Genomic DNA, 25483 nt, shown 5'->3' with positions numbered 1-25483 from the left:
CAACCGCGGCCCGACCCGCCAAGGACCTATCCCCCTTTAGTGACTCCCGGCCAGCTTCTCCGCGCGCGCTCCCCCACGTCTCCTTTAAGGCATGTTCCCGCCCTCTGCTTCCTAGTCCTGCTGCTCACTTGCTCCGCGGGTTGCCAATCACCAGCAGTTCCTGTTTTGTGCAACCTAAATTGTTGGCTGCTTTTACGCTTTTCCACCCTCTCTGTGTCTGATTGGTCAGTCCAGCGCAGCGATGGGTACGGCGCAGCTCTTCCCCGCGGCTGGCTCGCGGATTGGTGCAGGCAACGCAGCATGTGGCCGTTGATTGGCTGCTGCGGGCCGCGTGTGCGTCCAGCAGGTTAGGGTGCGAGTGAGGGGCGCTGAGGGGATCGGAGTGGAGCCTGTGGGGGACGCGGGGCGCCCGTCCGGAGGATGGTCCCCGCGGTGGGGCTGCCGCGTCTGCCCTGCCCGCCGGTGAGTTCCGCTCGCTGCCTCCCGGCGGAGCCGCAACGGGGGGCGACGCAGCAGCGGGGGCTGCTGGGCGGGGGCCGGCGCAGCCTCGTCCCGTCCCGTCCCGCAGCCGTTAGCGGAGCGGGGCTCTTCGGGCCGGCGGCTGAGGGCGCTGCGGGCGGGCGGGCGGGGTGCTCGCTCCTTGGGGGGCGGGGGCGCTGGTGCCGATGGAGGGGACCCGAGCGACGCCCGGGATGTCAAACGGGAGGAGTCCTTGGAGAGGCCGGGAGCGGGAAGCATCTGGCTTTTCCCGGGGCGCCAGCCCCAACGCGGGGATCCCCGGGCGCTCTGACCCTTGCGGTGAAGCCCCCGTGCGCGCCTGTGGCTTTGTCTGTCTGTACAGCCTGGCAGACCCGCCCCAAGGGAAGGGCGCCTGCTGTAGCCGTGGTACAGGTCAGCGCAGTTCAAAGGTGCCTGTGCTTGGTGAGTCCACAGGCCTTAATCTTGAGCTGGGATGCCCTGTTGGGACAGACCCAGGAGAGCAGTAGTTGTGTGTGTGGGTATAACTGTTTTGCCCATGGGTGTGGGGCAGGGGAGAGGTAATTAGTAGATGGACCATGGGCCAAATCCGGACTTCCAGAGGCTTTTGAATGGACCCCGAAATCTTTTAATTTACTTATTATCATTAATGTTGTTGTATTTTCTCCGGAGTCTGGACCTTGACTATACCTTGATCAAGAAATTTGGAACTTGACAAAAATAATTGACTATCGCTGGTGTGGGGGTTTTAATCAAAATAGTTACATGGGTACAGCTCCTGTGTGGGTGCACTTTTCAGGAACACATATACTGTTATATCAGGTTTCAGAGTAGCAGTCGTGTTAGTCTGTATTCGCAAAAAGAAAAGAAGGACTTGTGGCACCTTAGAGACTAACAAATTTATTTGAGCATAAGCTTTCGTGAGCTACAGCTCACTTCATCGGATGCATTCAGTATAGCTTATTCTGCTTTTTCTATTGGAATAAGCTATAGCATTATAATTACCTTTATACTGCTGTAGCTGCATCCATACTAGGTGAGGCTAAAGTTGATTCCTTAATCATGGGACTAGCTCTTGTGGTTTCTAGTTTGTTATTCAAAGACCAACATTATTTAAAAATATATCAACTAAATTTTTAGAATGTTCATCAAGTTAATGTGAGTGAACATGATAAATAGTTAAATTACCAATTTCTTATCTGATTAATATATAATTAAGGAGCTGAGGTTTGACTAGCTGTACGTGACAACACCCCAAAAGAGACATCCATGCAACTTAGTGGTCTGAAGGAGGGGGATATGCCACTCCCCACACTGAAACCTTGTTTGTGAGCAATATGCTGCCACTTGTCATGACTCCATCCCACTTCTATGATAAGGGTTGAATAAGGAGCTGGCTTTTGATTGGCTATATGACAAAATTACTGGGTCATCCTAAGTGGCATGTCCCTGCAACTGCTGTTCCATTATGAAGTTTATGGAAACATACAAAATGGTTCCCAATGTTTCCTGTTATCCCAACAACTTCATACCTATAAACTTTAGGCTTTAAACTAGGTTCGCTGGGGGGTGGAGACCTAAGCCCTGAGGTAAGCGGAGAAGTGGGATAATGGGAGGAAACACAAGGAGGGTGCAACAGGGGAGGCCTCCTGGTTCAGACTGAGAAAGCAGGGCAATCAGCTAGTTATCTTAGGTGCCTGTACACAAACGCAAGAAGCCTGGGAAACAAGCAGGAAGAATTGGAAGTCCTAGCACAGTCAAGGAACTATGATGTGATTGGAATAACAGAGATTTGGTGGGGTAACTCACATGACTGGAGTACTGTCATGGGTGGGAATAAACTGTTCAGGAAGGACAGGTCGGGGAGAAAAGGTGGAGGAGTTGCACTGTATGTAAGAGAGCAGTATGATTGCCCAGAGCTCCAGTACGAAACTGGAGAAAAGCCTGTTAAGCATCTTTGGGTTAAGTTTAGAGGAGAGAGCAACAAGGGTGATGTCGTGGTGGGCGTCTGCTAGAGACCACCAGACTAGGAGGATGAGGTAGACAAGGCTTTCTTCAGACAACTAACTAAGTCTCCAGATCACAGGCCCTGGTTCTCATGGGGGACTTCAGTCACTCTGACGTCTGCTGGGAGAGCAATACAGCAGTGCACAGACAACCCAGGAAGTTTTTGGAGAGAGTTGGGGACAACTTCCTGGTGCAAGTGCTGGAGGAACCAACTAGGGGCCATGCTCCTCTTGATCTGCTGCTCACAAACAAGGAAGAATTGGTAGGGGAAGTAGAGGTGGGTGGCAACCTGGGCAGACGTGACCATGAGATGGTCGAGATCAGGATCCTGAAGAAAGGAGAGCAGCTGAATATGGACCCTGGAGTTCAGAAAAGCAGACTTTGACAACCAGGGGTCTGACTCCCTCAGAGAACTGATGGGCAAGATCCCCTGGGAGGCTAATATGTGGGGAAAAGGAGTCCAGGAGATCTGGCTGTATTTTAAAGAAACCTTATTGAGGGTGCAGGAACAAACCATCCCTATGAGCAGAAAGAATAGCAAATATGGCAGGCAACCAGCTCGGTTTAACAAAGAAACCTTTGGTGAGCTTAAAGACAAAAAGGAAGCTTACAGAAAGTGGAAACTTGGACAGATGACTAGGGAGGAGTATAAAGATATTGCTCGAGCATGCAGGGGTGTAATCAGGAAGGCCAAAGCACAATTGGAGTTGCAGCTAGCAAGGGATGTGAAGGGTAACAAAAAGGGTTGCTACAGGTATGTTAGCAACAAGGAAAAAGGTCAGGGAAATTGTGGGACCCTTACTGAAAGAGGGAGGCAACCTAGTGACAGATGAAGTGGAAAAAGCTGAAGTATTCAATGCTGTTTTGCCTCCGTTTTCACAGACAAGGTCAGCTCCCAGACTGCTGCACTGGGCAGCACAGTATGGGGAGGAGGTGAGCAGCCCTCAGTGGTGAAAGAACAGATAAAGGACTATTTAGAAAAGCTGGACGTGCACAAGTCCATGGGGCTGGATGCAATGCATCTGAGGGAATTGACTGATGTGATTGCAGAGCCATTTGCCATTATCTTTGAAAACTTGTGGCAATCGGGGGAGGTCCCAGACAAATGGAAAAAGGCAAATATAGTGCCCATCTTTAAAAAAGGGAAGTAGAATCCAGGGAACTACAGACCGGTCAGCCTCACCTCAGTCCCGGGAAAAATCATGGAGCAGGTCCCCGAGGAGTCCATTTTGAAGCACTTGGAGGAGAGGAAGGTGATCAGGAACAGTCAACATGAATTCACCAAGGGCAAGTCATGCCTGACCAACCTGATTGCCTTCTATGATGAGATAACTGGCTCTGTGGATATGGGGGAAGCGGTGGACGTGATATAACTTGACTTTAGCAAAGGTTTTGATACCATCTCACACAGTATTCTTGCTAGCAAGTTAAAGAAGTATGGATTGGATGAATGGACTGTAAGGTGTATAGAAAGCTGGCTAGATCGTTGGGCTCAACGGGTAGTGATCAACAGCTCGATGTCTAGTTGACAGCTGGTATCAGTCAGAGTGCCTCAGGGGTCGGACGTGGGCCTGGTTTTGTTCAACATCTTCATTAATGATCTGGATGATGGGATGGATTGCACCCTCAGCAAGTTCGCGGATGTTGCTAATCTTGGGGGAGAAGGAGATATGCTGAAGGGTTAGGGATAGAGTCCAGAGTGACCTAGACGTATTGGAGGATTGAGCCAAAAGAAATCTGATGAGGTCAACAAGGACAAGTGCAGAGTCCTGCACTTAGGACGGAAGAATCCCATGCACTGCTACAGGCAAATGACCTGGGGATTACAGTGGATGAGAAGCTGGATATGAGTCAACAGTGTGCCCTTGTTGCCAAGAAGGCTAATGGCATATTGGGCTGCATTAGTAGGAGCATTGCCAGCAGATCGAGGGACGTGATTATTCCCCTCTATTGGGCACCGGTGAGGCCACATCTGGCATATTGCATCCAGTTTTGGGCCCCCCACTACAGAAAGGATGTGGACAATTTGGAGAGAAGGGGCAACAAAAATTATTAGAGCGCTGGGCACATGACTTATGAGGAGAGGCTGAGGGAACTGGGGTTATTTAGTCTGCAGAAGAGAAGAGTGAGGGGGGATATGATAGCAGCCTTCAACTACCTGAAGGGGGGTTCCAAAGAGGATGAAGCTAGGCCGTTCTCAGTGGTGGCAGATGACAGAACAAGGAGCAATGGTCTCAAGTTGCAGTGGGGGAGGTCTAGGTTGGATATTAGGAAACACTATTTCACTAGGAGGGTGGTGAAGCGCTGGAATGGGTTACCTAGGGAGATGGTGGACTCTCCATCCTTAGAGGTTTTTAAGGCACTGCTTGACAAAGCATTGGCTGGGATGATTTAGTTGAGGTTGGTCCTGCTTTGAGCAGGGGGTTGAACTAGGTGACCTCCTGAGGTCTCTTCCAACCCTAATCTTCTATGATTCTATAATCACAATACCTTTGATTTAACAAACTCTGTTATGCAGGTAATTTTGATAACGACATCTAATGAACTAATCAATGTTTGAAACATTTTAAATATTAATTAGGGATGTCGATTAATTGCAGTTAACTCACACGATTAACTCAAAAAATGTAATCGTGATTAATCACAGTTTTATTTGCACGGTTAAACAATAGAATACCAATTGAAATTTATTTAATATTTTGGATGTTTTCTACATTTTTTCATATATATTGTATTGTGTTGTCATTGAAATCAATGTGTATATTTTTTATTACAAATGTTTGCACTGTAAAAATGATAAACAAAAGAAACAGTAGTTTTCAATTCACCTCATACAAGTACTGTAGTGCAATCTTTTTGTCGTGAAAGTGCAACTTACAAATGTAGATATATTTTTTTTGTGTGTGTTACATATCTGCACTCAAAACCAAAACAACGTAAAACTTTAGAGCTTACAGGTCCACTCAGTCCTACTTCTCATTCAGCCAATCGCTAAGATAAACAAGTTTGTTTATATTTACAGGAGATAATGCTGACCACTTCTTATTAACAATGTCACCAGAAAGTGAGAACAAGCATTTGCATGGCATTTTTGTAGCTGGCATTGCAAGGTGTTTACGTGCCAGGTATGGTAAACATTCGTATGCCTCTTCATGCTTTGGCTGCCATTCCAGAGGACGTGCTTCCATGCTGATGAGGCTTTTAAAAAAAAAAAAAAAGTGTTAATTAAATTTGACTGACTGAACTCCTTGGGGGACAATTGTATGTCCCTGCTCTGTTTCACCCACATTCTGCCATATATTTTATGTTATAGCAGTCTTGGATGATGACCCTGCACATGTTGTTTATTTTATAAGAACACTTTCACTGCAGATTTGACAAAACACAAAGAAGGTACCAATGTGAGATTTCTAAAAATAGCTATGGCACTCGACGCAAGGTTTAAGAATCTGAAGTGCCTTCCAAAATCTGAGAGAGATGGGCTGTGGAGCATGCTTTCAGAAGTCTTAAGAGAGCAGTTTTCAGATGTGGAAACTACAAAACCCAAATCACCAAAAAAGAAAATCAACCTGCTGGTGGCATCTGACTTAGAGGATGAAAATGAACATGCGTTGGTCTGCACTACTTTGGATTGTTATTCAGCAGAACCCCTCATTAGCATGGACGCATGTCCCCTGGAAAGGTGGTTGAAGCATGAAGAGACATATGAATCTTTAGCGTGTCTGACATGTAAATATCTGGCGACGCCAGCTACAACACTGTCATGAGAATATGCCTGTTCTCACTTTCGGGTGACGTTGTAAACAAGAAGCGGGTAGCATTATGTCCTGCAAATGTAAACAAACTTGTTTGTTTGAGTGATTGACTCTACAAGAAGTAGGACTGAGTGGACTTGTATGCTCTAAAGTTTTAAATTGTTTTGTTTTTGAATGCATTTTTTTTGTACATAATTCTACATTTGTAAGTTCAACTTTCATGATAGAGATTGCACTACAGTACTTGTATTAGGGGAATTGAAAAATACTATTTCTTTTGGGTTTTTTACAGTGCAAATAGTTGTAATCAAAAATAAATATAAAGTGAGCACTGTACACTTTTTTTATTCTGGTTTGTAACTGAAATCAATATATTTGAAAATGTAGAAAACATCCAAAAAATTTAAATAAATGGTATTCTATTATTGTTCAACAGTGTGATTAATCACAATTAATTTTTTTAATTGCTTGACAGCCCTAATATTAATGCTATGCACAAGCTCTACAGAGAGGGCAGATAAAGGATTTTTCTGGGAGTTGGCATATTTCCTTTTTGTCTGAATAGTCAGCAAATGATACCTGAAAAAACATAGGTTACTACTGTGAGATGCATTTGCCAAAATGTGTCTTGTTTTCTTCCAGTGCATTTGCTATCATGCACAAAAATATCTGATGGAAATAGATAGCAAAGGGTCAAATTTTTAATCTTCCTGTGATCAGACTTAACTGCAAGTGTAATGAGTTGAAATGCATGGCTCACCATTAATAAAATGTATATTCAATTGACTTAATCCATTGCACCTGTTCCCTTTGACACTGACATTGTAAAATAAGTAATTGAGCATTTGTTGCTGCTGTTAATGCTGACCACTGACGACACCTATGTTTAAGCATTCCTAAGTATTTGTATAAGACCCTGTTTTGCACAGAAGGGAAGTTTCTTTGTGAATTTTTGCACAGAATTTCTGCCTAATTTGGTCCTCTGTGCCTTCCATAAGGAGATGTTCACCAAACATCCATATGGGGGAGAAAGTTTGATTAAAATTATGGGCACAGAAGAGCCAGTTGCAGGATTCAGAAATTTTCAAGTCTGAGGGGATCAGTAGATGATCTAGTCTGACCTGTATATCACTAGAGAATTTCATCCTTCTATTAAACCCATTAGCAACTTTTATTTTGACTAAAATATCTTCTACAATGGTATCCACTCTTGAGTTGAAGACAGCAAAAGCTGGAGAATCCACCATTTCCCTTGATAATCTGTTTCAATTGTTCATAATCTTCATTATTAAAAATGTGCGCCTAATTTCTACTTTGAATTTATCTGTCTTCAGTTTCCAGCCATTGCTTCTTGTTCTGCTTTCCTTTGCTACATTAAATAGCCCCTAAGAACCTGGTATTTTGTCCATGTGAAAATACTTACACATCATAATCAAGGTATGTCTTAGTCTTCTTTTTAATAAGCTAAACAGACTGAGCTCTAAATTTTTCATTGTAAGGCATTTCTCTAGCCCTCAAATAATTTTTGTGGCTCTTTTCTTTGCCCACTCCAATTTTTCAATGTCCTTGTAACAGAGTCCACTACCTTCTGTGCATCTCCTTGAGGCCAGAAGTGGGTCTGTGGTGCCCTGCCACAGTTTCCCCTCATGGTGCTTCAGTAAGCTCAAAACAGCCTTTCACCAGTCCAGTAACAGCTCTTCTTGGAGGGGGGGTCTAGTTTTATTAACAAAGTTCCAAAACAAACGAAATCCTCCTCCCAGCCTTTAGAGACAAGTCCCTCCTCCCTCACGTATTGCCTTTTCTTTTGCTTTCTGGGGGCATGTCTACAGTATTGCCTAAGTTAATCTAACTTACATCGCACAGTGGTGTGAAAAAGACCCTCCGAGCAACGCACATCACAGTGACCTAAGCTCGGTCCAGACCGGTCTGGAGGAGGATGGAGTTGGGGATCCCTAGCCCAAATATATGATCTGTGGATCTGATATACACTTACTCTCCAATTCCATTAATCACGATGATTCTCAGAAAATTCAGGCAAAATGTTCATAGTAGTTCCAGTGTGGCTGAAGTAGATATGATTCTTGGGCCTAAAGAATCCAGCCTCAAAAAAACCCAAAATTGCCTCTCCAGCCAAGTATATCTCAGACTGTCAAGTCCTCCATCTGGATCCACACTTCTTACACCACACAGCATGGCTGGCTAACATCAGTTGAGACAATCTGTTCAGCTGAGGCACACAACATTCTTATCCACAATAGAAAGAACTCTATGAGGTGTATTCTGCCAAATGGAAATGATGCACTATCTTTGCTCAAAACCAGTAATTTCAGTCTCTATCTCAGGTACCAGTCATATAGATGTACCTTCTATCATTAAAGAATTCTGGATTCTCAGTGAGCACTCTGACCTTATCAGTCAGTTTTGCTTTTCACCCTTCAATTGAGGAGTTTTCCGCTTTTTCACACCCTACAGTGGCTTGGTTTGTAAAAGGCCTTGTGAGGGTATATCCCCTAGTCAGAGAACCACCTCCTTGCTAAAATCTAAATTCTAAATCTTGTACTGGTTGGGTTAATTGGTCCACCTTTCAAGCCATTATATAAACAGTTCCTGTTCTGTCTTTCCATCAGTATAGACTCTCAGGTAGGGGAGATACGAGAATTAATGGGAGACCCCCTAATTACAATCTTTCATAAAGACCAGGTGAAAGACAAGTGAGACCTCACCCTAAATATGTGCTGAAGCTACTGTCACTTCCATCTAAGCAATTGTATGCACCTACTTGTATTTTTTCCCAAAACCACATTAAAAAAAAAAGTGAGGTTAAGCTGTACGCTTTAGATAATCTTATGGTGCTCTCTTTCTACATTGATAGAACTAAGACTCCTAGGGTGCTTCTACACTGCATCCTTCTTTTGGCAGTGTGTAGTGTATGTACATATACAGTCCACCTAATACAGGTATAAATTACAGTGTAGTCAGTGAGACATGGCTTAGCTGAGTAGAGACATGTCTGAAGGGTATTGTGACAGGGTCAGGCCAGATGGCTACCGGAGAGTGATAGAAGGCAGATATATTAGCCCCAGGTTAAGCGGGTCCCTTTTCCCTGGGTAAGGTAACAGGGGTAGTTCCAGAACAATCAGGTACTTGCTGGAACCAGTTAAGGCAGACAGGCTAATTAGGACACCTGGACCAATTAAGAAGCTGCTAGAATCAGTTAAGACATGCAGGCTAATCAGGGCACCTGGTTTAAAAAGGACCTCACTTCAGTCAGTGTGGAGGCGCGCAAGGAGCTGAGAGTGAGAGCGCATGCTGCTGGGGGACTGAGGAGTACAAATGCTATCTAGCATCAGGAGGAAGGTCCTGTGGTGAGGATACAGAAGGTGTTGGAAGGAGGCCATGGGGAAGTGTAACAATAACACAAGTGTTACATGAAACACTGTGGACAGCTGTGATCCACATGGCCGTAGACTGGAACCTGGAGTAGAGGGTGGGCCCGGGTTCCCTCCATCCCCCCAACTCCCTATTGGATACAGGAGGAGTTGACCTGGACTGTGTTCCTACCAGAGGGGAAGGTCTTTGGCCTGTTCCCCGACCCACTAGGTGGACCAGGAGAGACTGCAGGAATTGTTCTTCCTTTTCCCCATGCTGGCCAGTGATGAGGTTAGCTGAGTGAATGGCAGGTTTGAGCCACTAATAAAAGTGGCCAAACTGAGGGCTGCCGTGAATGTCTGAGGCGAGCAAATCCTCCAATAAGCACAAGACCCACCAAGGCAGAGGAGGAACTTTGCCACAGTGTGTACCTGGCTCTCTACTCACCCAAGTCATTCCTCCCCTGTTTACACTGCTGTTTTTAGCAGTGTCGTGTTCCTCTGCCTGCCCACGTCTGGAGCCTTTTCCTGCCACAGGAAAAGATTCTGGCATGGGGGAGACAGCAGGGAGGAGCCTTTCACTGTAGCTACACACATGCTACAGACTGCCACCAGTGGCGTGTAGCATAGATGCAGCCCTAGAGCGTTCCCCAGATCGTTCATAGATTATGGGAACAGGTTGAAAAGTCATGCTATTTCAACAGACTTTCTAATGGGCTTTCTACTTGCATCAGCCTGTGCTATGAATGAGCCAACATAGACCCACCAATGAGTGACAGCTCATTCTATAAGAGCACAAGCAGCTTCTTTGAGAAATATTCCAGTACTAGAAATATGTAGGGCGGCTACCAAAGGTTCAGAGCACACACTTACCCAGCATTACTCCATGGTGGAAGTATGAAGATACGATGCTAATTTTGGTAGGGCTATCCTACAATCGTTGGTTAGACTTGCTGCACCCACCTCTTGTAATGTAGGTGAATCAACAATAGCAGAATGTATGTGGACAAGAACTCAGAGAATAGGAAACTGTTACATACCTTACAGTAAATGTATTTCTTTGAAATGTGATGTCTATATGTAGTCTATGACCTGCCTTCCCACCCACCTATTATGTAGTCTGATGACACCTGGATTCTGTATTGGCAAAAAAGTGAGACACAGGTGGGATTGCCCTGCCCTTTATGCCTTTGGTTGGAGGCACAGGGACAGTCAGGGCACAGGCAAATGTGCACCAATAATGGAATGTATATTGACAACATATGTTGAAGAGCCACTCACCGAAGGTAACCTCGTAGTTTTGTGAAACTTTCACTTTTTGAGTTGAAATTTTCCAGCACTCTTCTCTGCCCCAAGGGGATTTTTTTGTTTTTTGTTTTGAAATTTGAGCAAAATGTTCTACCTGTACGTTTCTTCAAGTGAAGGACTGATGATTGATTGAATCGAAACACATCATGTAAGGATGATCAAACTAGATGAACAAGCATCTCAAACAAGTTATTAAGAGAAAGCAGAAAGCCAAAAAGGAATGGACGAAGGGATGGATCAGTCAGGAAAACTACCAGTTAGAGGCCTGAAAGTGTAGGGGAGAAAGTGGGAGCAGCCAAAAGCCAAACAGCATTGGACCTTGCAAAGAAAAAGTAAACCACTAGTAAGAGGATCTTTAGCCATATAAATAATTAAAAAAAACAAAACAAAAAAAATAAACAAGGAAAGAAGTGGGATTGCTAAATACTGAGGACGTGGTGGAGATTAGAGGTAATCTAGGTATGGTCAAACTAAATGACTACTTTAGCCTTATTAAAAATAGAGGCAATGAGGAGCTTGGGGGCAGTGACAGGGTGGCTAATAGGAACAAATATATGGAAGTAGAAATAATCACATCTGGGGGGAGGGTATGCTGGGCACAAAGCCTGGGCATGCTGCACCTCTACTTCCTGCGCCTATGGAGACCCGCTGGCACTCTGCATTGACCTCCCGTGATTGGCATATTCTCTAGTTCAGCACCAGTCAGGTCCTGAGGGTGCCAGACTGAGAGGTTCAAACTGTATTAGAATTAAAAGATAGATAAGGAGGTAGTTACAGGGGGGACTGCAATGGGCATCCTGAAAGATGAACCTTTAGGCTGAAAGGAGGTTACTAATGGAGTTACTCAAGGATCAATCTTGGGACCAATCTTCATTAATTTTTTTTTTAATGACCTTGAAACACAAAGTGGGATTGTGCTAATAAAATTTGCAGATAATGCAAAGTTGGGAGGGATTGCCAATACAGAGGAGGACCTGAATAACATGCAAGAAGATTTGGATCACCTTGAAAACGAGTAATAGAAATGGGATGAAATTTAATTGTGTCAAGTTCAAGGTCATGCACTTAGGGACTAACAAGAAGAATTTTTGCTATTAGCTGGGGATGTACCATTTGGAAGTGACAGAGGAGGAGAAAGACCTGGGTCTATTTGGTTGATCACAGGATGACTGAGCTGCCAATGTGGTACAGCTGTAAAAAAGCTAATGGAGTCCTAAGATGCGTCAGTGAAGTATTTGCAATAGAGATAGGGAAGTGTTATTTCCCTTATACAAGGCACTGGTGAGCCCTCATCTGGAATACTGGATGCAATTCTGGTCTTCCATGTTTAAGAAAGATTAATTCAAACTGGAACAAGTGCATAGAAGGGCTACTAGGATGATCAGAGGAATGGAGAACCTATCTTACGAGAGGAGACTTAAGGACCTTGGCTTATTTAGCTTAACAAAATGAAGGCTCAGGGAGATTTTATAGCGAGCAGCCATTATAGCAGAGGAATAAATAACTCCTCTCTTTACCTCCCTGGTGTTTAAGGGCCAATATTGGCACAAGAACAAATGGGATATAAACTGGCCATCAGTAAGTTTAGGCTTGTAATTAGACAAAGGTTTCTAACCATTAGAGAAGTGAAGTTCTGGAACAGCCTTCCAAGGGGAGTACTGGGGGCAAAAAAACTTTAAGATTGACCTTCATGAGTTTATGGATGGTATGAGTTGCTTACAATGACATATGGCCTATCCATGGCTGCTATTAGCATATATCACCAATGACTGGATATGGGGCACTAGATGGGTAAGGCTCTAAGTTACTACAGAGAATTCTTTCCCAGGTGTCTGACTGGTGGGTCTCACCCATATGCTCAGGATCTAACTGATCACAGTATTTGGGGTTGGGAAGGAATTTTTCCCCAGGTCAGATTGGCGGAGACCCCTTGGGGGTAAGAGGGTTTGTCTTCCTCTGCAGCATGGGTCACAGATCACTTGCTGGTTTGAACTAGAGTAAATAGTGGATTTTCAGTAACTTGAAGTTTTTTAACTCAAGCTTTGAGGACTCTAGTAACTCAGCCCAAGGTGCCTGCAACAGCAGTGGGTGGTTGAGGTTCTGTGGCCTTCAATGTGCTACTCCTAAGGGCATTCTGCGCCAAAACATTAAAAATTCTGTGCACAATATTTTAAAATTCTGCAAGTTTTATTTGCCAAAAAATAAATGCAAAGGCTCCAGCATGGCAGTGGGGAGCACAGGCCACTGGCTGTACAAAGGTGGGACATCACCCTGCAACGTCCCCAGCCCTGGGACACAGACTCAGTGGTGAGGTTGCACCTGACCCTGACACAGCATAAGGCCTGGGCCTGCCCCAGAAACACCCTGGGGTCCTGCCCCTCTATGCCAGGTGCACCAGGTGTGGGGCAGGCAGGCTCAACCAGGCAGGATCCAAGTGTCTTGGGGCTCAGTGTGGGGGGGATCTAGGCGTGGAGTGAAAGGATTCTGTGTGGGACAATCTGAGTGCAGGCAGCTCAGTGGGGGGGTCTAGGTGTGGGGGGATCTGAATGCACAAAGGCTCATTGGGCATGGGGTTCCAGGTGGAGGGGCAATGGGACTCTGCAGGGGCTTCCAGGTGAAAGTGGTTGGGGCTCAGCAAAGGGGTCTGGGTGTGTGGGGGGGGTCTCAGCGGGGGGTCTAGGTGCTGGGGGAGCAGGGCTTAGTGAGGTGGGGGTCTGGGTGCAGCTAGTTTGGGGTCATTGCTGTGTGGGTCTCGATATGGGGGCTCAGGGTGGTGCAAGGGGGTGGGGATCATCAGGGTGGGGGCTTGAGTGCAGAGAGCTCAGTGGGGGGTGGTCTGGGTGCAGGGGTGGGAGTCCGGAGGCAGGGGGTCTCGGTGCAGGGGGTATCCAGATGCAGGGGTTGAGGTTCAGTGGGGTGGGGTTTGGGTATGGAGGGCTAGGTGGGTTCTGGGTGTATGGGGTGAGGCTTGGTGTAGGTGTCTGGGTATGGGAAGTCCAGATGCATGGGGGTTACAGCGATAGGGGAGCAGATCCCTGTACAAGGATCCCTGCCCCCGCAGCTGAGGAGCGATGTCGGTAGGAAGCAGGGGAGGATGCTTAGCTTCCTGCAGCTGGGGGAGGTTTCTGGAGGTGGATCTGATACAGCCCTAGCCATTTCTTGCAGGGGAAGGGGAAGACCCGTCCTCTCCTGCCTCCAGCCAAGCTGGGACTTGCTGATCCTGGCTCAGGGTAGGAGCCACTGCCTGAGTGTCCCCAGCCCTGCAGTGATTTACCTCTCTGCTGGCTGCTCTGGGTGCCTGAAACAATGTACCTGCACAGCTAGGGAGTGGTGCATGAGTGCTCTTGCAGTTTACCTTCGGCTTTCTGACAGGGAAGCATTCTTCTGCGGGGAAGCAAAGAAATCTCTGGGGGACATGAATTCTGCGCATGTGCAATGGCGCAAAATTCCCCCAGGAGTAATGTGCAGGAGGTCAGACTAGATGATGGTCACTTCTGGTCTTAATCTGTGAGTTACTGTTATCATGTTGATGTACAGTATGGCGCACATACAACCTTTACTAGTATTTACTAGTTTGATGGCTTCATTTTGCAACTTGGACATTCTTAATGCTTTCTATGTAGGATATATAAAATCTTCCTTCACCCACAGACAGGAGCCAGTTAGTAATTGGTTGCTTGGTCCAGGGATTTGGACCAGTCAAATTTTTGAATTGCTCCGCTCTAGCTCTGCTCTGGCACCAATCGTATCTGCTCCAGCTCCGCTCCGACTCAAATTAATTTTTAACTAAATAAAAAAGTGCATACTGTAACTTTGAAAAAACATTCTTTTTATTCAGACTTTTAAAACAATTTAAATGTCATCAACAATGATACAAACTAGAATCATTCATAATTCATTCTGTAAAAAATTATTGTAGCAATCAAGTCGTCTTTCATAGCCTGCTGCAAATCATTTAAAATTAACTTTAAAGCCAAAAACAGTTGCTCTACACTAGCTTGAGTTGTTGGCATGCTTGAAGCAATTCTACAGGCAACCTGAATGCAGTGTGGGTAGCTGTGAATGGCCTCAAAAACAGACTTAACTTTTAGCTTACCAATAGACTCCGTCACCTCACAATGTTCCCGAAAGTTTCTCTTGAATAAAGCTTCATTACAATTATGAATCACAGAAACTCGCTGGCATCTTTCTTGTTTATCCAATTCCTTTTCGAAGGCGTCATCTTCTGAAGAATTGGTGCTGGAATTATCTCCATTTCCCTGTGATGGTTGAAGACGTCTCAGGGATGGATGCTCGAACAAGTTCAGAGTGGACACAGAAGTTTGAGAACAGCCTGCTATTACTGAAGGATGTGAACTTTCCGAAACCACAAATTCGATTGTTGATGACTCCTTTTGTTGTGTTTCGTTTTCTTCAACCTCTTTCGCCGAGTTCAAATGTAGCAATAGATTTTGTTTTTTGAGTCATCGAGCAATATCAAGGAGCCCTTCCTTTGCCTTTGGTATTTCCCTTGAGGTAAGAAGAATCCAATACAGTGGGTCAACATGAACTCCAGCAAGGAATGAATATTGTCAAAAAGCTTCTCTTCGCATTTCTGCATGGAGGATAGAATTCCTTCTGCAATTTGTCCACCATTTTCTTGCAAGAATTTTGACAGTTTTCGCCATTCCTGCATTAAAACTCCTGGGGTTACGTTGACAGCTTGAAGATTCACAGTTGTTTGGTTTGGCTTTGCCAGGAGGTCTCGCAAGTTCTTCACTTTGTCCCATTCAGCTTTTGTTAACTTGAGTTCTCTTGTTCTAGCAGCAACCACTTGTTCACAGTAAGATTGAAAAACAAGAAGCCGATCAATCATCGTAGCTGTTGAACCCCAGTGAGTCACAGTATCCAATGATTGAGTTACCTCTAGTAGATCAAGCAGAACACTTCCAATACTTGAGGTTCGTAGTTTGAGAACGACTTGTCGCATTTTTGCCAGTAATTTTTCTTCGCATGTTCTTTGTTCAGTCCATCCTAGATTGCCAACTGAAGAGTGTGAATTCCACACCTCATCAGTTGGAGTTTTGAGTCGTCCTCATGAAGCCATGCTGGAAGTATGAGGCTAGGGTCATTAATCCATTGCGCAGGAGCATCCATGTTGAGTTTGATTTCATCCATTCCTTTAGTTCCTTCATCAGGCAAAATAGTTTCAGTTCTGTCCACATCCCTATTCTCAGTGGTAGAAATGGTTTCATTGTCCTCCCTGAAATTTTTGACAGCACACGTCACGTTTGCTGCGTTGTCAACGCAGCAGCTCTGTACTTGCATTTCACTGATCCCAAATTTTTCTAAAATAGCTGTTACTTGACTTTTCACGTACGAAGAATTATGACGCCCTTCAGTGTTGATTATGTCCAAGGTTTTTACCATAGCTTTATCTTTTCCTTCTTCGTAGTACTGAGCATTGATTGCAAGGAAATTTCTGTTTCCACGGGTTGCCGCATCCATTTTCAGGTAGCACAATTTTTGCTCCAAAGCTTTCTTCAGCTCTTCGCGACCAGACTTAACTGTGCTGACAACTAAATGACAAACCGCATCGTACTCCATTGAAACGCCAAGCTGCCGACCCATTTTAAAAGTCCTTAGTAAAGGACGTAGTCTTACCAGATCAGAAACCATTCTAGCCAGACCCACAGGCAGGAGAATAAGATAATCATTTAAGCTAAACTTGGATACAGCAGCCTCCACTTTGAAAGTTTTGGCTGCATTTTCCCATTGTGAAGGCATGTGCTCAACTGGCAGGTCATAGGGTTTTCAGGGCACAATCCCAATGTAAAATGGACTATAAACTTAGTTCCCTTACAGCTTTTTCAGGACCGAAGCTTCATCTTTGATTTGCTGTACTTTCAAAACTACAAAGGTGTGTCCTTCAGGCAACTATGGTCCCACTTGAAGAAATTGAAATTGCAGGCTAAACTGGTAACTAAAAATTTGTAAGGGTAAGCTCTTTGGAGAGCATAGACACAGACCACTTGCTGAAGCTTGTGGGTTTAGACAAGGTGAGAATTTCCTCCTTCCTTTCAGCGAGAGAATCTTCAAACTACCTTATCTAAGCAGGTGTTTCATTTGAAGCCATGGCTTTTCCAGGTTCTAGCCTAGAGACTACACATTCAGGAAAGATAGCAATGGCATCCTCCTGCTGGGGTTCTCTGGCAAGCCATCCAACCCAAAAGGGGCGTATATGTTTTCATTCCAAGTTTGGACAGATTTCCCTGTCCCTCTGTGGGAGATGCTTCAGCATGGGCCCTCATCTGGGAGTAAACCACCTTGGAAAATGGGTGCTTGAGATAATCAGGGAAGAAAGTTCAATAGAACTCACTCATTATCCCAGGTACAAGTTTATCCTTTCCCAAAAATATATTAAAATAAACCAACACATCACTAAGACCCTTCATAGCATCAGAAGATGAAGAGTGCAATAGTCTATATTCTACATGCTGCAGTAATGCAACCAGTTCTATGGAGAGTCAGCTGTTTTGAACAGGGCACAAGATTCTATGGATTCACAAAAAGAAACTGTATCATGTAGTCTATTTTAGATCTTGGGTCTCAAGTCCCTAAGGAGATTGGTATTCAGATGGAAATACAGAAATCTATCATTACGATATTATCTTCCCAAAACTTCAAAATGTGAAAATAAACCTTCTAGAGATCTAGTGAAGATATGTCTATAGAGTCACCTAGAGATACTTTAGCTTCTGCTACAGCAAGAAGCATTTCGAGTAGAGTTACTCCCATTTTGGACTCTGTACTTCTACATGGTATTCACAAATGCCACATCATTCCTTCTTTCAAGTGAAAGGGATACACGTTTACCCTCATCGGGATGACCGTATCATTTATCAAGGCCCAGCAACAGTCCCTTAAAAACCTTAACGTGGTTTTAAGCAAACAAGTGGAAGGGCCAATTACAGCCCTCACAAAACTCCGGCATCTAAGTTATTGTGCAAGACAGTCTTCTTCTTTCAGGAGAGAGAGAAGATTAGCACGCCTTATTTAAAATAAGATATTTGACTTAGCTCCTGGGCTAGTTCGTCTCTTATATGGATACCCTACACCATTCTTGCTTTGTTTCCAGCCAGCAATTGCAGCAAATCACTGTATAAAGATCTTGGTGCAGATTTTTTTTAATATTAAACAGCTACCTGATATTGGGTCCTGAGAAACTGATCATCAGTACAGATATCTGGCACGCAGAATATAACTTGTCTCATGCTATGGACTATCAAGAGTATGCCTCTATTTCCAGCAGATAGAGAGGGTTGGAGCGTGTGTAAAGCATTAAACCTTCTGTGCTGTTTAGAGAAGTAGCCTTACTCATGTCCTGGGTAGAAGTGCTAGTGGGAGAGTGGCACTATAGGTGAAAGAAAGCATAGAGTCAAAATAAAAATCTTAAATCAAACTATACCATAGTCTCTAGCAATAGAAATTCCATGCTTGAACAATAAGAGTATGGCAGTAAGAATATGCTACCAACTACGTGACCGTCAACATGCTGGTAATTGTCCTTTCTAATCTTCCTGAGCCTTTCACAAAGGCAGAAAACACAGTAATAATGGGTGAATTCAATTATTCTCAGTGACTTCACTTGAGTAATGGATGCAGAAATAAAATTTATACATACCTTAAATGACTGCTTCTTGGAGCAGCCTGTCCTGGAACCCACAAGGGAAGAGAGGCAACTCTTGCAAAGAAGCTAAGTTAAACAGAAATTAAAAGGAATAGTCACAAGGATGAAATGTGTGCAAGCTGCATGGAGACTATTTAAAATACCATAATAGAAACTCAAACTAAATGTAATCCCTAAATAAATTTAAAAAAAAAAGACCAAAAAAGTGTCAACATGGTAAATGGTGAAGCAAAAATGGCAGTTAGAGGCAAAAAGGCATCCTTTAAAAATTGGAAGTTAAATTCTATCACTAGCAAGAATTCTTTTGTCTGTATATCTTTATTTGACAGTTCTCTAAACTAAATAAGCTATACTTCCAAAGGACTCTTTTGCCAGAATAACTGCCTCTACACTAGGAGTTTTAGTGGCATAGCTTTATTTGTTAGCAGTGTGGCTTTTTCACATTCCTAACTGATGTAACTATGCCAGCAAAACTTAAAGGAAAAACAGTCTTAAGTGTCCAGCTGTTGCAGTTGGGAAGAGAACCTTCCAAATGTGACCAGTGTGTAACCAATACAGACATGTGTCTGGTACAAAACTCTTCTGTAGACCAGGTCTCTGAGTTTGTAGAGTCTGAAATAATAGCTCTGAGGTGTCAACTCCACCATTTATTTCAGTGAATGCAAACTCAGAAGCCAAGGACAATATTTCACAGTTGAGCAAAGCTTGTAAGAAAAGGGGAGGATATCCTATTAGGAAGATTCAAACAATTTACCAAATAATATCCATTATTTTGGTGCATGCCTGCCAGCTGCTGTACACATGCAGCAACCTGGATTGAAGCTTCACAAGAGGGTTGCTTAACATATTACCCAGCTAAATGTTGCTACCTACTAGTGATTATTTTTTATAGTTATTGCTGCTATTGTAAACTTGAAAGTGTTCTATTTCAGTGTTAAGTAATAACTCTTTTTTCCAACAAGAAATTCTGACATTTCCTAACTTCTAATTGAGTATCATTCCTTAAAATAAAAATGTAAGGACATATTTTAAAATTATAAAATATTTTAATTAAAATTGTGAGTAGGCATTTAACATATGCTGGAGTTGAAGGTGGAGGATTAATTGGCTTCGTTTTCTGAAGGGAAGCATAAGCTTTAAAAAGTTTGGAAATCCTCACGTAAACCATTTCATGGAATAATCATCTCTAGAGATTCAGATAAACATTGACTGTGAATACTGAGGAACCTTCTCCATCCTTGGCACCTTTGCTGCTGTTACCAAGGATGCTGATTTTCATTATTTTAAAAAAGTTATCCTGTCCCTGCACTTTTTTGTTTCTTTAGTGTGTATAAAGAGGACTGAAAAGGGTCTTTCTCAAAAATACACTCCATATGTAATCTGGAAAATTCTATGACTAGAGAGTTGGTATAAATGATGATCCAATAAGAAACAATGAAAGTTAATCTATCACATTATCCATCATAAACAACAACAACAAAAAAATCCCACAAACTCAATTTTTAAAAGTCATTTGCGTGTCACCATTAGTGATGGGAGCATCTGTCCACTCCAGACTCAACTGGAACCTTCAAACTCATTTCACATGCAACAGTGAAAAGCCATCCTAGAGAAGACCACTACTGACCTAGCGATTTACCAGTATCCTTAGCTATGCACAGGTGCAAATTGCAGATCTTGTGACCTTGCTCTCTACAGACTTCTGCTTTGTTGTCTGCTGATGAAAATCATATAAGTACTGAAAACCATCTTACTTTCCATTAAATTGTTTAAAATATTACAGTGTGAACAAGGCCTAACATATATGCAGAGTTTGACAAAAACTAACTCAGGCTCCTAAGTCACTTAAATGCTTTTGAAAATTTTATGCCAAGTCTAGACTGAAGTCTGGATTTCCCACCTTGCTTAATGTTGGTGTTGCATTGCTCAGACAACTTTTGGTAGGTGTACATTATGTATCTTCAGATTTTTGGAACAATTTACCAATGGTAGTGGTGGATTCTCCATCACTGACCATTTTTAAAACAAGATTGGATGCTTTTCTAAAAGATCTACTCTAGGAATTACTTTGGGGAAGTCCTCTGGCCTGTGTTATACAGGAGGTCCGATTAGCTGATCACACAATGGTCCCTTGTGGGTTTGGAATCTGTCACTTCAAAAATAGTCATTTAGTATAGTTATTCTCAGCTTGATTGACTGACAATGTATTGCAAAATTATTTTTAAACCTACATAAATGGGAAGATTTTTCATCAGTTCTTTGGGGGGGGTTTCTCCCAGCTATATATTTTTTCTATTAGCCTTCAGTGAGAGATGCTGAATTATCTGTTACAAAAGTGAGAGGTGGAGGAGCAATCTTTCACAAATTTTTGTCCTCTCCATAGTTTTCATCTATCCCTGTCATTCAGTTGGTGATCCTGGAGGCTTTGACGCAAACTGTCACCCAAGGTAGCAGAGGGCTGATCACTCTGCTGAATGGGACTAAGAATGCATTAATAGGGTTCACTGGGTAATCAAATATAAATATGGCAAATTTCAAGAACTCCGGGAAGTAAGGAAAAATAAAGATAAATTCCTGATTTTTTTTTTTTTTTTTTTTTTTTTTTTTTTTTTTTTTAAATCAAGATTGACTAGACCTCTGTGATGGGGAATTGACTCCTCCTTGCCTTTCCAAGCAGAGAGGTCCATGTGTGGAAAAACAAATTCTGCAAAACACAAAATTCTAAAAAAAATTCAGAAAGGCAATATATTTCCTACTGAGCAAAATGACTTCTCTTCATTAAAATGTAGATATTATAGCTAGTGTGGATGGTTTCCACAAGACTTTCAGAGGTTGAACACTGAATGGGGAAAAACTTCACCCCAAGCTTAAATCTGTAAAACTCAACTGCAATTACTAGGGTCTAGGAAAATGTAGGTAGTTTAGAGGATAGAACAAGAGCTCTTGTAAGAACAGTGGATCTTCCTGAAGAAGAGGAAGGAGTGAAGTTGCTTCTTCATAAGTAATTTAAGCAAATATGACACTTTTTTTTTTTTTTAAGATGAATGAACCCACTACCGCACCTTCTTGAAATCACTTGATCAAACCACCAAGAGCAATAATAAAATTCTTCATCCTTCCAAAATAATCTTAGTTAGCCAGGGAAGAAAACTTTTTAATTACAAAAGGAGAAACTTTTTTCCCTCAGACAAAAAGATATGGTATCCTGCCTTTTGTTGGAATCAGTTTAAACTGTTTAATAATCTGGAGGAACTGATGACATTTCTGCAGCTTGTGGAAAATCAAGATGGATTTAAGCAACTAATGTTTCTTCTCCGTTAACAGAAGCTAGATGAGAAGAGCACAAATGAGCTTTTAAAAGCACCAGCGTCTCCTTTATTTTCTTACTTTAAAAATATTGTAACAAATAAAAAACGTACACAGTTGTAGTAGCTAAATGCTGTATAAAATATTTTAAACATTCTTTATTTAAATAAGGCAACTGTTATAAGGGAAAAAGTGATTGTTCAATATCTAATTGTATCAATATCTAAGGCCTGCTCTACTTATATCAGCATAGCTGCATCTCTCAGAGATGTGAAAAATCCCTATGCCAACCTAACCTCTGGTGTAGACAGTGCCAGGTTGATGGTAGAGTTCTTTTGTTGATCTAGCTACCGCCTCTCAGGCAGGTGGGTTATCTTCCTGCACAGGAGAACCCCTCCCATTGGTGTAGGTAGTTTCTACACTGCAGCTGTGCCCCTGAAGAGGTTTAAGTGTAGGCATGCCCATTTAAAATGTTGTTAAATCTTGTTAATGGAGATTTTTTTCCCCTCTTAAAGGTTTTGGGAAATAAGGAAAACTTTACCTCTTCCAGATTCTACCACATAATGCAGACAAACAGAATTTATGCAATAGTCTAATTCAGTGTTTCCCAAACTTGGGATGCCACTTGTTCAGGGAAAGCCCCTGGCGGCTGGGCCGGTTTTTTTACCATCTGCGTACGCAGGTTCGGCCAATCGCGACTCCCACTGGCCACGGTTCGCTGCTCCAGGCCAATGGGGGCTATGGGAAGCGGTGGCTGGTACGTCCCTCGGCCCGTGCTGCTTCCCGCAGCCCCCATTGGCTGGAGCGGCGAACCATGGCCAGTGGGAGCCGCGATCTGCCGAACCTGCGGTGCGGCAGGTAAAAAAACCAACCCGGCCTGCCAAGGGCTTTCCCTGAACAAGCGGTGTCCCAAGTTTGGGAAACACTGGTCTAACTGAATGTTAATCTAGCTAATAATCCAGGAAAGGTGTAGGGAGAAAAAAGATACCCAGCTATCTTTTAAAAAAAAAAAAAAAAATTGCATCCAGATACTGCAAGTATACAAGAAACTTATCTTCCTAGAGGACCATTAACTGGGCTGAAAAAAGGTTAGACGGGAAATCTGTGTATTCTCTTTTATAAGAGGGGAAAATACCGAAAGGGCTTCTTTCCTTACCGGTTCAAGTAATGCAGGTCTTATCTGAGTATAGAAACATACTTGCCTTAGGCAACTGTGGATGATGATCTAGACCAGTGGTCCCCAACACTGTGCCCGCGGGTGCCATGGCATTTATGTTCACCCGCCTAGTGACACTGTGTGAAAAGTAGTTCCCAGCAGGGGAGAGAAGCCGCAACCCCATGCCTGCCGGGGACCGAGAACTCCAGGGCTGCAGGCTGCGGGTGCTGGTGTTCTCTGTCCCCAGCAGGTGTGGGACTGCAGCTTCTCTCCAGTTTCTCTCCGCACTGCCCAGAACTGCCCCCCCCCCCCCCAAAAAAAAAAAAAGTAGCTCGGACTGCCGCCACCCGAACTGCCAAAGCGCAAAAAAAAATAAAACCGCTGAAGCAGGGGGGGGAAAAAACTGCTCAGACTCTGCCGCCCCAAGAATGGACAGAATGTCGCCCCTTAGCAAGTGATGCCCCAAGCACGTGCTTGCACCACTGGTGTCTGGAGCGGGCCCTGTATGTCTGCTGCACTGATACTGCTGTTTTCTCGTGCTTTGCGATTTATTTTTTTAACATTTTGCCAAAAATGAGTGGTTCAAATAAAAGACAACGTACATATTGTTTCAACACAGAGTGGGAAGAATCCTATTGTTTTATTGAAAATAAAGGGAAATGTGTTTGCTTATTGTGCGGCTATACTGTTGCAGTGCCGAAAAAACATAATGTCGAACGCCATTTCCAAACTAATCACGGCTCTTTTGACAGCCATCCACTTAAATCTGAGTTGAGAGAGGTTTGATTTGAGTTGATTAATTTTATTCTATCTGCCCAGCAATCTGTTTTCACTAGACAAGTGGTAAAGTCTAAAAGTGCTACTATTGCTTCCTTTAAAATTGCTCATCTGTTCGCAAAGAAGAAAAAACCCTTTCAAGATGGTGAATTGTTGAAGGAAGCATTTTTGACTGGTGCTGATTGCCTGGCAAGGATTTCCTAACTGCAAGTCTTGTATTGCCGACAAAATCTCATGCTTGTTATCAGACAACACAATTACGAGGAGGATACATGCACTTTCAGGCGACGTGCAAACTCAGCTCAATGATGACTTGGAAATATGTGACTGGTTTTCACTGCAGTTCGATGAGTCGACAGATATATCGGATACAGCGTAGTTGGCAGTTATAGTGAGGATGGTATTTAGTGACTTCACTGTTAAAGAAGAGGTACTAAAAGTATTGCCTATGAAAGGGCGAACAAAGGGTGAGGACATCTATAATTTATTCAAATCATACGCAACATCAATTAGTATGCCACTACACAAGCTGTCTGCAATCACCACTGATGGGGCACCAGCAATGATGGGCAGCGCCAATGGATTCATTGCACTCTGCAAGAAGAATGAATCCTTTCCGAACTTTGTCTTATCATTGCATTATCCACCAAGAAGCTTTGTGCATCGAAGTTCTTTCTTTTCAACACGTCATGAATGTTGTTATTAAAATAATTAACTCTATTCGAGCGAAACCTTTGCAGCACCGACTTTTTAAGGCCCTGTTGGAAGATGTTGATGATAAACAATCTGATCTTACACACAGAAGTACGATGGCTCAGTAAAGGTAAAGTTCTTGCATGTTTTTAAGTCTAACTGAAGAGATCAAAGAATTTCTGAAGTCCACAAATCAGAACTTCAAGCAACTAGAAGACTCCAGCTGGTTAATGGACTTGGCTTTTCTTGCCGACATCACTGACAAATTGAACATTTTTAAATCTTGAGTTCCAGGGAAAAGACAAACATGTGGCTCAAATGATAGGTTCTGTAAAATCATTCAAAGCAAAACTGATCTTGTGGGTGTCACATATGAAGACTAAGTCTCTCGTACATTTCCAGTATGAAGAAAATGGTATGTGACAGTGATTTTAACCCATCACCATTTGTTATCCACATTCAAACACTTCTGGAACAATTTGAAAAGAGATTTTTAACCGTTCACCATCATTGAGCCTGTAGTTGCCTTTCTTGTGAATCCTTTTACTTGCCAAATAGAAGTAGCAGAAATGACTACATCAATTGCGAGTCTCATTCAGGTAAGAACAGAAGACGTGGAACTGGAGATTTTGGACCTTCAAAATTATATTGTTCTAAAATCCTGCGCAACGGATGAAAACTTTTGGAATCTGGTTGACCGAAAAAAGTTTCCTGCCTTAAATGTAGCATACAAAATAAAATCTTATTTCGGTTCCACTTACCTATGCAAAGTTCTGTTTTCAACAATGAACATCCTAAAATCAAAATACAGATCTCGGCTTACAGATGCCGATCTTGACGATTGCTTACGAACGGGAATATCATTCTACTCTCCCAACTACAAAAAATTGGCTGAAGAAATGCAGTGTCAAAAATCACGCTGACTTTATTAGAAAAACCACGTGAATTAATGATACCTATTTTCCAT

At 43.1% G+C, this 25483-nt stretch overlaps 1 protein-coding gene across 3 annotated transcripts in view; it reads left to right on the top strand.

Moving 5' to 3' along the window:
- The first annotated feature begins 222 nt into the window (after positions 1–222).
- The window catches only part of USF3 (upstream transcription factor family member 3), a 95048-nt gene continuing 69787 nt past the window's right edge, over positions 223–25483 (top strand). Inside the window, exon 1 of one of the 3 annotated variants that reach the window (XM_037909948.2) lies at positions 223–462. The gene's annotated coding sequence lies outside the window, so the exon portion shown is untranslated. The remainder of the gene's footprint in view (positions 463–25483) is intronic. The other 2 variants (XM_043538765.1, XM_037909964.2) reach the window with 2 other exon arrangements.

Source organism: Chelonia mydas, chromosome 1 (genome assembly GCF_015237465.2).
Source record: "Chelonia mydas isolate rCheMyd1 chromosome 1, rCheMyd1.pri.v2, whole genome shotgun sequence".
NCBI classification, from domain to species: domain Eukaryota; kingdom Metazoa; phylum Chordata; order Testudines; family Cheloniidae; genus Chelonia; species Chelonia mydas.
The sequence above is the reverse complement of the archived record's forward strand: the minus strand, read 5'-3'. Positions and strand labels throughout refer to the sequence as shown.